Below are 13,565 nucleotides of genomic sequence, written 5' to 3'. Positions count from 1 at the left end.
TGTCACGCCCCGAGACCGGGGTTAGTCGACACCGGCGTTGTTTCAAAATCACACAATTTGTAAACAACAAGCCTCGTAGTAATCAAAATAACCAGTCTATTTCATAATTAAGTAATCGTCTTTACAATGCGATTAAAACGAAATGCGGAAGCGAAATACATGATGATAAAATTGACAGACGGATTAAATTCGACTGGTCTCGAATTGGATTCGCTTCATCACCATCCCCAAAAGTAATCTTGCTCTTCATTCTCAGTTTGTTCCTCGTTCTTATCTGGGTGGGAATGTAAGGGGTGAGTATTTTGGGAAATACTCAGTAAATGGGGGCCGATCGTGCATAACAAATATCGAGGATATACATACGAATAAATTATCGTAATTTCAATATTAAGCATGTTGAATCAAATACTAACAAAATACGAATATAGCACTGAAAATCATCTCATTTTCTATGGTTTTACTGATCAGTCCCCTATATGTTACTCCTCTAAGGGGCGAGGCCAAAGGAACGGTTATTATAACCCACCGCATCAGGGCCTAAACAGAAAATATCAAAGTTCGGAATTTCCTTTACCATTTCTAAATCGAATCATTACAGTGCATTTCAAATAATTCAACATGCTTTCAAATATTATAACTGATATCGAACAACGAATAATTCAGGGGATTTCATAACAAATGGAAACGAATATATCATGCCGATCGAATTTTCAAAGTCATATTTAATTTATTTTCGAAATATATCATGCTCACTTAAAAAGAAAATAAGTGAGCCAATTCCTTTATATAATAATTTATATATGCAAAAGTCCATTTTAAAAATAATCAAATAAGTGGACTATATTTATTAAAAGAGTATAAATATCAAGGGCCACTTAAATAAATATAAGTGTGCAATTTTATTTAATAATATCAAAAACAAAAGGAAACAAAGGAGAAAACCCACTTACTATTTTCGTTGGGATTGAAATGCTAAAAGGTGCGCCACAATAATTCCGCTCGAACAAGGTTGCGGCAAAGCTTGAACTATGCTGCTGTAACGCTTCGATCTTGACCGAAATAGGCTGCTATAACCTTCGAAAGTGGACAGAATTTTGGTTTGGAGAAAAGGCAGCAATTGTTTCGAACCGTTGCGGAATTCTCGGGATTTTGGATAGCTTGTTTGATCAAGCTTTTCGGCTATTTCTGGACCAACTTCGGGCAGCAACTGAGTTCGAAAGAATGAGCAGGAACTCGGTTGATGCAGGGGAATTAACAATGATAGCAACTGGACTTCGAAACGCCACGACAATGCTTCGACTTTGGCCAGGAAATTGGATCAAAAATCTGTTTTCCAGCAGCTATACTTCCGAAAATTCTGCAGCAACGGGGAAGGAGTTTGCAATGTGTGAGGTGGGTTTACTACCTTCGGTTCTCCTTATATAAAGGCTTGAATGTTCAGCTCCAAAGGTAAGCTTTTGTCACTCCATTAATTTTGCTAATTACTTAGTCAAAGGGGTGATTACACTCTTCTCTCCCAAGTTGAATGTGGCCTCTTCTCTGTTCGAGTTACACGTCCGAGACTTACGCTGCAATGGAGTGATTTTTGGTTTTTCCTTAAGTTGCGAGGTAATCGGTTGAATGAATCTCGTCCCAGATTTGTGCCCTTCATTTCTTCCTTCCAAATTGTTGCACGGTCTTCACAGTTAGTATAATTTATTTAATAACAGTAGTACAATAACATGACAATCCATAACTTAGATATAATGAAGTACAAATTCTAGACTAGATACGATAACAAACAACAAGATCCATCTATAATACTTTTCATTTTTTTAGTTCGTTTGATTCAGTTTCTAGTACTCCGATATCTGGTATTTATAATAATAGAAATGATAATAAATGTTAAAGTCTTTTAGAACTTAGTGAGAACATAAAAATTTGACTTAATTAATATAAAACGTAGAATTATAATTATAATAGATCGGTGTAATAATTCAATATAATGTATAATGAGAGGAAAACGGTAAAATGTTATAATTCAAAGTGAAGTCAACAAAAACACAATAATTTCAATGGTTTCTAGAATGAATATTGTAGGCTAGAGAGGTGGCTTCTACCAACCTTCGATATAGTATTTTTCCCACATATTTAAATAGGATCCGTAGAATCTATCATTTACGAGCCAGTGTGAACTCACATTTCCAGATCGAAGTCAGTTTATTCAGATAAACTATATACTCGGGTTGACAACCTGTTGTTTGTTGGACTCACATTGTGGTTTAACGTCACGTTGTCCAGTTGACTCAATTTCTGGTACGATGACCGTTGTCTAGGGCTCCAAGTAATAATCATTCATCCATTCATTTGCAGTAGTTTATAAATTGTTGGAAATCAATAACAGTCTCGAATCTCGTAATATCAAACATGCAATACAATATGACTAATATAATGTGACATTTCAATAAGATGAAATATCTAAGAATGATATGATATAAATTTTATCGTAAATACCAGGTAGAATGTTAAAAAGCTATATAGAAAAAAATTGGTAATAAAACATCACCTCAATAGCTTACTAGATAGCTTGCTTTCTTACTCCGATTGCTTCAATAATCCATAAAATAATAATTTTTGTGATGTTATGTGTGTTACTCTCGCATTTAACACTTCACTCTTTAAATTCTATTTCTCGCAGAAAATCAAGTCCAGTATTATTTTGAATTTAAACAAAAATTCTTAACTAATCAGAATTTTTTCAAAAAATCATGAAACTTGTAAAATAGGTCGGAAATTACTTCGATAACTTTCTGACTCGTGTAGCACTAAGGAAACAACACGTGGCCGGTCTCCGGCCACCACGTGCATCCCATGTTTTTCTAGTAGTTGTGTCTTGTTGAGTTCTACAACTTTGGTATATAACTTTTTTCGAAATTCCTAGTTGACTTTGCGCAGAACGTGTAATGGGCTTTTTTTAAAATTAATGTAAAAATAAAAAAATTTCAAAAATATTTTAAAATTTGTTTTTTGCAAAACTACTTTAATCCGCGCTTACAAAGCGAGGGCGCTCCTCACAAAGCGCAGACGCTCACAATGCGCGGACGCTCGCTTACGTGGACGAGCTGTATATTATTATTATTTATTATTATTTTATTATTATCATTTTTTATTATTTATTATTATTTTGAGATGGCAACCCGTCAACGTAAGCTTATTATTATTATTTTAAATAATTAATTTAATTTGAATATATTATTATTTATTATAATTTTTAATTGTTAATTTAATAATATTTTGTATTATTTAGTTGGGTGATTGAAAAATTAGAGATATGAGATGATTGAAAGGAGAAAATTAAAGAGATGTGAGAGGATTGAAGGGAGAAAATTAAGGTGAATAAAAATAGTAGTCTTTCACCAATACACCAATAAGAGGTTTAACTTTAGGACAAAAACTTGTGTGAGACGGTCTCACGGATCTTATTTGTGAGACGGATCTCTTATTTGGGTTATCCATGAAAAATTATTACTTTTTATGCTAAGAGTATTACTTTTTATTGTGAATATGGGCAGGGTTGACCCGTCTTACAGATTAAGATCCGTGAGACGGTCTCACATGAGACCCACTCTAACTTTAGCATATAGTATCGATGAAACTTACGCTGTATTATAATATTTTCATTCTATTATTAAATTTATATTGTTTATTTTAAATTTAATCTATTATTATTAATTTAATTTCAATCGCAACATAAAAACTCACACGACGTGAAAGTATATATATAAATATATTATTATTTTTTTTTTATTTTTATTTTTATTTTTAATAATTAATTTAATTCGAATGAAAAAATATATATATATATATTTATAATATATGTTAATTATTAAATATATTGTATTATTTGGTTGGGTAATTGAAAAATTAGAGATATGAGAAGATTGAAAGGAGGAAATTAAGGAGAATAAAAATAGTAGTCTTTTATCAATACACTAATAAGATGTTTAACTTTAGCAAATATTATCGACAAAACTTACACTGAATTACAATATTTTCATTCTATTCGTAAATGTACATTGTTTATTTTCTATTTAAGCTATTATTATTAATTGAATTTCAATCACAACATTAAAATAAAATATCAATCACAACAATATATTAATATATTATACAAGTACTTATTAATGTTTGCTTCCTTCCTTCACGGTTGGCCTTCTCATTTTTATAGATTGATTTATTTAATAAATGTATTAATAATAAAAAATCTATTATATATAATTATATGTTTTACAATTAATTTTTTTATGAAATATGTGTTTATATAATTTTGAGAGAATTCGAAATGAGTCTTCTTAAAATATCCTTTTGACCAATTGATTTTATGTACGTTTTCTTGGAACAATAATTTAATAATAAAAAATATTTTTCAATTCTCTCATATCTCTCATATTTTTAAAATGGAACAATAATTTAAAATGGAACAATAAATATTTTTTCAATCCTTTCATATTTTTAAAATGTTGATTTTATGTAAGTTTTCTTTCAATCCTCTCATATCTCTAATTTTTCAATCACCCAACTAAATAATACAAAATATTTAATAATTAATATATATTATAAATATTTATATTTTATATTTTTCATTCGAATTAAATTAATAATTAAAAATTATAATAAATAATAATAATATATTCAAATTAAATTAATTATTTAAAATAATAAATAATAATAATAATAATAAGCTTACGTTACTCGCTAATCACAAAATAATAATAAATAATAATAATTAAAATAATAATAATAATAATATACTATTCGTCCACGTGGACGAGTGTCCGCGCTTTGTAAGCGCAGATTAAGTAGTTTTGCAAAAAAAAGTAAAATTAAAATTATTTTTTTTGATTTTTACATTAATTTTTTAAAAAAAACCCTCAAAAATGACTTTCAAGGGTTTTTGGTTGCCGCTAAAAGGTTATTTCCGACGACTTTTGGGGCTTTGACTTGCATTGATACATTAGGTCCAAAAATAGTGTGCATGGTAATAAATCGTAAGATTCAAATAATTAAACACCAAAACCATTCAAGAATCATATGACAAAAACATTTTTTCCATTAAAAATTCATAATAAATCGTATACAACTCAAAAAATGAATTTTGGACCCAAAACCTAAAATCAGTGCAGAAACCTTCGGATATAGCCAAAATTGAAAAATGATGTGGCCTGTGGAGGGCACGGGAATTTTTACGGTGAAACCTCCGTGTTACATTTTACAACTTTTGTATACAAAATGTTTTAAATTCTAAGTTGATGCATGCGTCTCATATTTTGTATTTTTGAAATGTTTTCAAAGGTATTTTCTTCGTCGGAGAAACTGTGTTTTTGGTCACCTGAGAACAAATGGCTGAGATTTTCTGTAAATTATGCATCATAATGAACAACTAATTTGTCTCCGCTGTTTTCTGGAAAATTTCCAACAATGTTCTTCGGGATTTATTTTTCTCAGTGATTTTGGATTTTTATTTGACAACACCTCCTATTTCTAAAGCTTTCTGGATGATTAAATAGAGTTGATAATTTTTGTTTGAATTTTGGAATAGTTTCGGTATTTTTTTTTTACAATTTTATCTCTCAAAGTTCACTCATTTTGCTCCAAACTTGTTTCTATAGACTAACTTGTAGATACACGAAATATACAGCCTATGTCTAATGATTTAGATGTGTTTGTATAGCCTAACTTGCATGATAATTTTTTTTTCGAATATAGACAAGTGTTGTTTTAGCTTTTGACATATATTTAACTTAATTGATTTTATTTGTTTATCGTCTAATTTCTATTGGTTAGTTACTACCAATGAGAAATTTTCCTATGTGTAAGTCTATATATATATATATATATTACTTGTCATTGTTTTATGTTTTTATTTTATTGTTATTTTTATTATTCTAATTATTTTATTTATTTGATATATTTATGAATTGAATTTTTTCTATACACATACATATATAACCTTTATATTTATTTTCTTGTGTTCGTGTTGTTATAATGTCCCTTTCCCTTTAAATAATACTAGCGGCTGAGGCACACGCGTTGCGTGTGTAAAATAATATTAGACATTTGAATGTTGCTTAATCAATAGATAAAAGATTAAACCTTAGATGCTGCAGAGTTGAGTAGAGGGCCATTTGTACGTGGACTGAAATTTCAAAAATATAATTGAGAGAATATGCGAAGATTACCGATTTGGAGAGGAAAATTGTTCTTCATTGTCCAATCTCCAGTGTGCAATATCTCAAAAAGATAGATTTTGCGATCAAAGCAGTTTTCTTTCTTAAAAATGGGACGGGGGAGGTTTTAAAAATTTGAAGCAGTTTGCTCTCGAACGTGGAGGAGGATGAGAGATGGAGATTTTGAAATTGAAATGCAAATGAAGTATTTTCTTCCAGTAACGTGGGTGGTGGGCCAGTGGCCCTATGGGGTTGATATTTTGAAATTGAATCAATTTCTTTAGACGTGGAATGAGAGAATAGAAGGTTAAATTCTACGGTTAACATATCTAAGGGGCAATGGTGTCCTCATTGACAGTTTTTATAATGTGCTAATCTTTAATAAAATAAAATAGATGATCCCCAAATTCTTTCTATCCAAATAGCTCGGGGTAAAACTATCTTATTTCTTTCTTCTTCTTTTTTTCTCCCAAGTAACTTCAGCAATATGGTGATTGTGCCATAGTACTTTTACCAGCTGAATCTTTTTGTAGTGAAGCTTTATAATTTTCTAATTAAGTATTTCAGTTGGTTGTTTTTGTACGATATATCCCTCCCAGATCAACTTGTTTTATAATCAATTATTTGATTCGCATCTACTCGACATTTTCCGAAGTTGTGATACAAGGAAAACATTATGTATTTCGAAAATATTTTTTTCGGTGATGATAATATGTATGCCTAAGGCCCTATTCATCTGATGATCTTAAAAGGTCTAATAAATCGTTGCTGCAACTTTACCCGACTTCCCGCTTGTTTAATACCTTTTCTTGGAGTTACCTTTAGGAGCACCTGATCTCCAATTTCAAATTCCAAACCCTTTCTTCTTGTATCTGCATAACTTTTCTGTTGACTTTGAGTTGTTTGGATTCTTTGTTTGATGATATATGCATTATCAATAGTTTCTTGTATGACATCAGGCGGTATTAATCTCCTCTTATCGTTCTTGGTGCTTCTCTATTCTCCCATGTCCCAATTCAACGGAGATGACTTCTCCGTCCATATAAAGCCTCGTATGGGATCATCTGAATTTTGGCTTGATAAATGTTATTGTAGGCAAATTCCAAGATGGGTAAATGTTTTTTCCAATTTTTCCAGATTCCAGTACACATGCTCGCAACATGTCATCTAAAATTTGAATGGTTCGTTTAGATTGACCATCAATTTGTGGAACGGGAACAAGTATTAGTAAATTCATGGGAATAACAATTACCCTTTTTTATTTTTTATTTAAATATTTAAACATTAAATATCCATCATTCATAAAATAAATAAAATAATATAAAAAATTAATTAATAATAAATATATAATAATTGTTCAATAATAATAATAAAGCAACAAAATAATAATAATGATGATAATGATGATATAATGGCATAGTAATAATAGTCGAGCATACAACTTTTAGTTTCATAAACTTTTGATTAAATAACATACAAAGAGGTCAACTTACGGTAGTATTCATAGATTGGTCTACTTTGACCACGATGAAAATTAATATTTTTCATGAGTTGTTTCAAATCAGATATATGTCTCATAAAATTCTTAGTGAAATAGTCTCACATGAGTTTTGTGTTATGAAAAATGAATGTGGTCACGATTCAATTTCAATTATTATAAATTTGAAAGGAAAAAAAAAGTCATTTATAAAATTGGGATCGGTTTTTTATTAATGTATGTTAAAGATTAAATAACATAATTAATGTAAACATCATTTATTTACAACCTAATTAAATGAAGTACTTAAAGAATCTTTGCAAAAAATCATATTTTTAGAAAATTAATTAAATTTATAGATTGGGAAGAAATGGGTAATGTTTGAAAATAAAAGTGAAAAATTGAACACATTTTAAGATATAGTGTTTTGATAAATAAGGGATTATAATACTATCTTTTTAATAAAATACCAAAAATATCTTTATTGGATTATTTGTGAAAGATATATATGATTAATTTGATAGTATATTGTGAACTATAAATGAATGTAAATTTTAATTTGGGATTAGAGAAAGGTAATAGTTTCCAGAAAAAAATTTCATTTATTTACCAAAATAACATAATCATTTTTTAAGAATTAAAATCAACATGAGATCGGCTTCTGGATTTGAATTAAACTGATAAGCAGAGAAAAAAAAATTGTTATTAAGAAACACGAAAAAATGATTTTTTTAAGTGAAAATATTTCTCTTCTAGAAGTTGCAAACATTCTTCTATTTTAGGGTTAATATCACGAAAATGATAAAATGATATTTTATTTAAAATTAGTTTTATAAACAAGTATAATAAATTAATACTAATAATAAATAAAAAATAGTTGCAAAAATAAATAATATTATTAATAAAATGATAAAAATAATTTTATAAGAACAATAAATATTAAAACTATTATTATTATTATTTGATGATAAAATAAATGATAAGAAATTAATAATAATATAATATTAAATAAATTAAATAATAATTTTAAAATTATCATTTAATAATGATATATCAAAATTAAAGAAAATTATTTATTATTTGACAACGACAATAAAAATAATAATAATAATATAAAAAAATTAATGATAAATAATAAATAGTAAATAATTATTATTTTAATATTTAAATAAAAATGTGATTTGATATTCGATTATTTAGTTAGCTTAACGTTCGATAGTTTCCTTGTCCATTTCATTCTAAACTAGTTGATTATTTGCACATATCTGTAAGCTAAAATACTTATATCTCTTGTATGTATGATGAATGAATATTATTCAATTCCTATAAGCTCTACATTGACGGGTCCAAGAGAGAAAAATATTAGATGCAAATTTAAAATAATGAAAATAAATAATTTTGATATTGTAAAAACGAGAGATTGAAATATTGTATTTATATATATTTTTTCAAAGAGTTGATAAACATAACATATCCATACATAACTTTTCCCTCCAAATTTTAACAACAAAAACTCTCTCCCTTCTCCTTCGTTAAAAGCCATCGGTCACCTTAGGAAATAATTCTCACGGCCTAGACTTCCCAATGCCGCTGCAACTTCACCGGAGTTTTTTGAAATTCCAGTGATCTAAATCTCGACGCAAATTTCGTGTGGATTTTTAGTGCGTATGGATCAATTAGATCTCGGTTATCGATCATCTTTTATTATTTATAATGCATGTGATATATTATAAATAATCAGTATGTGCGTTATTATTAATATAATAACAAGAGTTGTATGAATTCGGCAAACATACATGACAAGAGAATTTAAAAATAATTAAGAGACAAATTTTAAAAATTAAAATCCATCATTTAATCATTTTGGATAAGATTCAAATTTTATATAAAGCCCATAAAAAAATAAAATTCAACATAGCTTAAATTTTCTTTACATTCCATCAATGGTGGTTGCATGATAAAAGCTATATACGGTCATTGTCTGGTTCATATTATTGGGGAGGCCGAGTCCCCAGAAGCATGAATTTCACTGACATACTTGATATGAACTATGTGGAACTCCCATGATTTTGGCTCATATTTTTTGGGATCTCATGGGGAGCGACCACTAAGGTCGACATTGATGGGTCGAGCTCGACACATGAAGAGAAAGTCCATCATATTATTGGGCTCTCATCAAACGTGAGACAAAATACATGAGGATTGCAAGAGGTCGCAATTGAGCTTTATCTTTTAAAAATTGTGATTGACTGATATCATTAAGGATCATAATTTTACAATTGGACCTTGAGTACTCACTTAGGAAATTAGATTTCCTGTTTTCATCAGAGGTTGGTGAAAATGTCAAAATAATGGGAGCCAATTTATAACAGCAAAAGATCATATTTTATGTCTTATAAAATATTTTAAAACAGTTAGTGACCGTTTATTATGTTTTCATTTCAGTATTTTTATGACGTCGTATCGAAATCCTCTATCTGTTATACTCGATCAAAATAAGTTGATCAGACCGAATGACCAAGACCGGCTGAAGAATTTAAAAATTGTTTTAAATTTCGAGAAAATAGCATATGTTCTCAACAAAGCGACTCCAAAAGAGGCTTCTGCCAATACCGCTGCTGAGAGATTGGCTAAACTTGTCGAATGGTAGGACCATGAATTGCAAGCTAAGAGCTACTTGCTAGATTCTATGTCAAACGAATTGCAAAGATGGTTTCAGGATGTTGTCAATGTTACTGACATTTACGGTCATTTGCAAGAGTTTTCGGTGCAAAAACACGTCCATTAAAGCATGCTACTGCCAAAGAGCTCATGACATCACGCCTGCAAGAAGGAATCTCGGTCCATGAACATGGTATGAGGATGATTGAGCTCATCGATAAGCTAGTAGGCCCAGATTTTGTCATCCCATACGAATTGTACACGAACATTCTACTGTTGCCACTATTGCCCTCATTTGATGGGTTTGTGGTGAACTTCAATATGAACAAGTTGGAGACTAGCATTGAAGATCTAGTCAATATTTTTACCACATATGAAGCTACCATTAAAAAGGAAAAACATGTTTTCTTAGTGGGCTTCTCGTCTTAGACGAAAAAAGGAAAGAAACGTTAAGCTCCTTCCAAGAAACAAACCCACCAAGAAACAAACTCCAAACACTTCTAAAGGGTCCATAAAGCTTGACAAGATGTTGGGTCACTTTCAATTTATTTCCAATTTCACTTTTTGAGGGGAGAACAAATTTGATTTTTCATGTAATCTTTTGTTTCTCACGATTCTCCTTTGTTGGAGACTCTTTCATGTATCTTTGACTCATATTCTCTAGGTAAGATGACCCTCAAGTAATTTTAATATTTCGGTTTGAGATAAGATAACTTCCTTTTGTGAGGAAGATATATTCCTTGTTTCCTACATGGTACCACTCACGTCCTGCATTCTGGTAAACTAAACTGATAATAACAGCTTGATTTATCGGCTTTGAATTCTTCACTTTCATTAAGAAATTTCGGTTTCTCGGCCTTGAATTCAACATCCTCTTTGAGAAGTGTTGGTTCATCGGCCTAAAGGTCATGGACTCACCACTTATCTGGAGTAATTCCCCTTCTGATTACAAACCTTTCATTTACTTCAAAAATCTTACCCTTAGATATCCAACAGTTATTTGTGATTTTCTCTTGAATTACCTGCTCTTTTTTTATTATTTTATCATCCAACAAAGTCCTTAGATCTGTGACATTTACATTCACAGAGGCCCCGGGTGGAAACAGATCTTGTTCAATAGCCAAAGTTTCTGATCTATACATGCAACTTTAAGTACTCTAATGATTTTTTCCTGTAAAATATTTTTAAAGATCCAACAAATTTTAGTAGCATGATTATATGAATTATGATACTTTTTTTTTTATTACAACTCACGCGGGGAAGGGGGTTCGAACCCGGAGAAACCGGCTTTCCGGCAGGAGGTGAGACTACTGAGATACAAGTCCGATCTCTATGAATTATGATACTTATAATAAAGTAATGCCCTAAAAATATAAATGGATATTTAATATTTACATGACTTTATAATTAATTAAATATTAAAAGTGACGAAAAATTAATTATAGCGGAGGAGTTGTAATGCCCATCATTCACTTATCCACTTCCGAGAGAATTTAAATGAATCATTTATTCAATTTCAATCAATAAATATAGGTAATTAAACATTGTCCGCTTTAATGCATAATAGTTTTCCTTAGTTAATTAAGCAAGCATGCGATAAGCAGAGATGTAGAAATAAAAAAGAAAAGTTTATTCCACATTGTAAATAAAATTAATAAGCATGTTGAGACATCCATCGCAAGTAATCTCAACTCTTCATTAGATGATGTTGTGGAAAGTTAATGAAAATTTTCTTTGGACAGAAAAATCAAATATTTCATCATTTTGGGAAACATGAAAAGTATATTGCATCTCTTGCATTGATTGAACATTCTGTCTTTGATTTAGCTGGCTTCTTTTTGAGTAGAGGGGCACACATGTGCTAACAGTATGGACTTGGGCAAGCGCAACCCCTTCTACTCCCTCGAAGTAAGAAACCACTATAGCCTTCGTTTTGTAAAATCTCTTTCAATATATAAGTTCTCTTATCCGATTACTTCAGGGCCAATTCAAATAACTCCATCCTTTGAATGGCTCAGTTTTATAAAATTGTGTGTGAAGTTGTATTTCCATTTTCTTCCACATTAAAATAGAGTTTCTAGGGAATGAACCATATATACCATACAAAAGTTATGCCAGTAAGTGAGTTAGAAAATGACCTAAACTTTTAATTGAAATTTTTTTTCTAGATTATCCAACTCCCCACATTGTATAGTTAATATGGTCATGTGTTCCATGCTTGAATGTCCATCTTCATCATAAAATAAGCTAAAATCAAGAACTCTGTATCCTCTTGGATATTGGTTATTTTGATCGATCAAATCGGGGTATGGATTGTAAAATTCTGGGCATCCGACTTGTCTATGGTCGGGCCCATATAGTTCGTGAACCATTTTCCTCACCTTATCCTCATCTACAACAATTAAATTTCTGAAAGGAAGAGGATGATAAGGATATTGTGTCCCCCGAGCGTTCCAACCAGCATCAAATCCTCGAAAACAAGTATGTGTCATATGTTCATACGCTCCAAGTTTATATAAAGGATTGGTCATATCTTAAGCTTGATTCATTAGTTGCTTTGAACTCCCTGTCCTAGTATTGTATAGATTTGACTAAATTCTCAAACCAATAACTTCTTCCTTTGTATTTAGTGGTGTGTATCATTCTTCCTATTTAGGTTGATTGGGAGGTATAACCAACGGACGTTGAAAATCACCGGTCTTTGAACTCCAAAACTCTTGGTTATGCTCCAAATTGAGTTAAAACAATAAAAATCAAACTTCTTGAAAATCAAATGACATGTGATTAAATTTTACAGTAAGTTATAGTCTCCTAAGAAAATAAACACACTAAAATCAAAAGAAACTGATGAAACTAACATTGGAAAATGATAATAAACTACTTGAAACATCTTAAATTTTTCGTAAAAATACGTGGGTTTTTATTTTACATAATAGCCGAAACTTTGTAATCTTTAAGCATCAAATTTTGTGTAAATTTCAGCAATATACATGAAAAGAAATCGTCTTCACTAATTTAAAAATGATGTCTCTTCATTTACAAGACAAAAGCAAATATGCTCCTCAACATATTCTCAAGTTTGATCGACCAAAAATCATTAAAGTTTTAACATAAAAATATTAATCATGTCTAACCAATTAACTAAAAGAATCAGTCTTAAGAAAAGGTAGAATGACTCGGATAAGTGCTCTCCATAACGAACCACCCATCCTCGCCAGCCA

The sequence above is a fragment of the Primulina huaijiensis genome, chromosome 7, assembly GCF_012295235.1.
Source record: "Primulina huaijiensis isolate GDHJ02 chromosome 7, ASM1229523v2, whole genome shotgun sequence".
NCBI lineage: Eukaryota > Viridiplantae > Streptophyta > Magnoliopsida > Lamiales > Gesneriaceae > Primulina > Primulina huaijiensis.
Note: the sequence above shows the minus strand (reverse complement) of the source record.